This window comes from Erinaceus europaeus, chromosome 13, assembly GCF_950295315.1.
Source record: "Erinaceus europaeus chromosome 13, mEriEur2.1, whole genome shotgun sequence".
NCBI classification, from domain to species: Eukaryota; Metazoa; Chordata; class Mammalia; order Eulipotyphla; family Erinaceidae; genus Erinaceus; species Erinaceus europaeus.
The window spans coordinates 14,305,852-14,308,817 of NC_080174.1; positions in this window are offsets into that span (position 1 = coordinate 14,305,852).

The following is a 2,966-nucleotide window of genomic DNA, read 5'->3' on the forward strand; positions in this document are numbered from 1 at the left end:
ATAGAGCATGTGTTCACATGTATCCATAAATTAGGGCAAAATATATACCTGAAAGCAAAAGTACACAATAGTCTGCAGTGAGTCAATATATGCAGCAAGCAAGTAAAAAGACCTAAAAAGACACCATAAAGTTCCCAATGAAATAATATCTACTTAGACTTAGATACTCTCCTCACCTACTTCCTAGTATACTTCCCTCAGTCACTCCAAAGCTAACCTTATCAAAGTAAGGACTACAAAAGCTGAATAAGAGCAAGAGACTGGCATACTTTAATGATGACTCTTTAATCACTATCAGGTCACCCTATCAGCTGGGGCCCAAGTTGGGGAGTCCTGAGATCCCCAAACAGACATGATGGGCCTAGACCTCAAATAGATCCCTCTCTCCATTATTACCAGTCATCTCTATCAGGAACAACACAAAAGACCCCTTGGTGGGTCCCCATAGGACCTTGCCCTCAACTTGGATCAACAGTGGCAGAGAAAGTTCCATTCTCTGAAGGAAGGCTGGACAACATACTCTGTGTTCCACCTGAGGAAGATGGGTCTTGAAATTGGGTCAGCTTGGAACGTCCCTACTCATGACCACAGGATGTGAGCTCAGATCTACAGGGATGCAGAGGTCACATAGGCTCTTAAGCTGAATATGGGCTTAAGAGATCATATCAAATCAGTGGGGTTTACAGTCACCAATACTTACACATCTTTCCCATATTTGGGAGCTACTCTCTTCCCTGATCCAGCATTCTTGTCCCTTTTCCAGCCATGACATCATCTCCCCAGACAATAACTTGGATCCACCTGCATATCAGATGTCAGGCTCAGAAACAACAACAACAACAAAAGAAAAAAACTAATATAGTCATGGGCCCTTTGGAATATAACTAAAATAGGCCTACTAACTATCTACAAAACAGAGATTCCCCTACTCTTCATCTGAACTATTCCAGTCTTTAGGTTCATGATTAGTCAACAGTTTGTTTGGCTTTATATGTTAACTCTTTTTTCAGCCACCAGGTTCCAGATGCTACCATGATGCCAACCAGACTTCCCTGGACAGACAACCCCACCAATGTGTCCTGGAGCTCTGCTTCCCCAGAACCCCATCCCACTAGGGAAAGAGAGAGGCAGGCTGGGAGTATGGATCGACCTGTCAACGCCCATGTTCAACGGGGAAGCATTTACAGAAGCCAGACCTTCCACCTTCTGCATCCTATAATGACCCTGGGTCCATACTCCCAGAGGGATAAAGAATAGGAAAGCTATCAGTGGAGGGGATGGGATACAGAGTTCTGGTTGCAGGAATTGTGTGGCGTTGTACCCCTCTTATCTTATGTTTTTTGTCAGTGTTTCCTTTTTACAAATAAAAATTTTTTAAAAAGAGTTTGACAACTCAGTGGCAGAGCACATGCCTTTCCTGTGCAAAGTCCTGGGTTTGAGAACCATGGACAGGACCAAGCATAAAAATGGGTGGAGTCCTATGAAAGGTGGAGCTGTGTTTTGGTCTCTCTCTCTCTCTCTCTCTCTCTCTCTCTCAGAAAGCACCCTTGGTTGCTGTGAAATCATGTTTGTATAAGGACCTGGCTCAGCAAAAATAAGAAACAAGCAGTGAGAATGGTAAGCATAAGCAGAGATAGTTTTGGAGATGCCGAAGCCCCAGCTGAGATGAAGTTCATGAAAGTGGCTGGATGTGTGACAGTCATGGCAGGTCTGAAGAGTAAGGAAATAAGAAAAGTCCAGTGCTTCTGAGCCTGGGATCCTAATTTTCAGTCTACAGATCTATAGAAGGCACTGATGGTAAATACCCTAGAAAGGTGTCTTGAGAATGAACAGAATAATGTGTGTAAAGCACTTGGGACAGTATTTGGCCCAAGGCAGGAGGAGTATGTTATATGCCTGAGGGCAGGTACATTCTTATAGTCGCACTGGGCAGTCCCCATGCAAGGTACCAGCAATGAAGTAGTGAACCATGTGAAGTCCCCACCCTTAACAGCTAACTGGGTGAGGGTGGAGTTGTTGAGGGACAGGAAGTACCTAAGGGGACACAAATACTGCTGCACCACCCAGGAACACATATTCCCCAGATACACCTATGTGCCTGAGTGGGCGAAGGAAACTGCTGCCTAGCACATGGGAGTGGTGACAGGCATGGCTTGGAAAGGTGGATGTGGGGCTTGGGTTATAAACTAGACCTGTAGGCATGGTCTCTGTCTGCCCAGGTCAACATGTAAGTGCTCTGAAGGGCTGCTCTTTTTGTCTTTTTCTACCTACGTGGGCCTCCTGTCATGATGTGAGTAGGGTCTCTCTCTCTCTCTCTCTCTCTCTGCCTAACGTGTGAACGTTCTCAGTTTTTCTGAATAAAGTTTAACATTCCTGAAAATCGTACTCTTTCCTCAAATCTTTGTTGAGATAATCCATGATAGACCTTTAAACATTGGGGAAACATTTAAAGTGCTGGTCTATCTCCCTCTGCCCCAATACAGAGTGAAGGGTAAGAAAATAATAAATAGGGGGCCGGGTGGTAGGTAGTGCAGCGGGTTAAGTGCATATGGCACTAAGTGTGTATGGTACAAAGTGCAAGATCCAGTTTGAGCCCCTGGCTCCCCACTTGCAGGGGGGTCGCTTCATAAGAGGTGAAGCAGGTCTTCAAGTGTCTGTCTTTCTCTCCCCCTCTCTGTCTTTCCCTCCTCTCTCGATTTCTCTCTGTCCTATCTAGCAACAACAACAGCAATAATAACAACAGCAACAAAATGGAAAAAATGGCCTCCAGGAGCAGTGGGTTCATAGTGGAGGCACCGAGCCCCAGTGATAACCCTAGAGGTAAAAATAAATCAGTAAAGAAAGAAAGAGAGAAAGAAAGAAAGGAAAAAAGATAGAAAGAAAATAATGAATAATGTTGGGGCCAGGGGTGTAGGGAAGGTATTTAAAGAAGTGAAGCAGAGTAGAGATTTACAGAAGATATATTT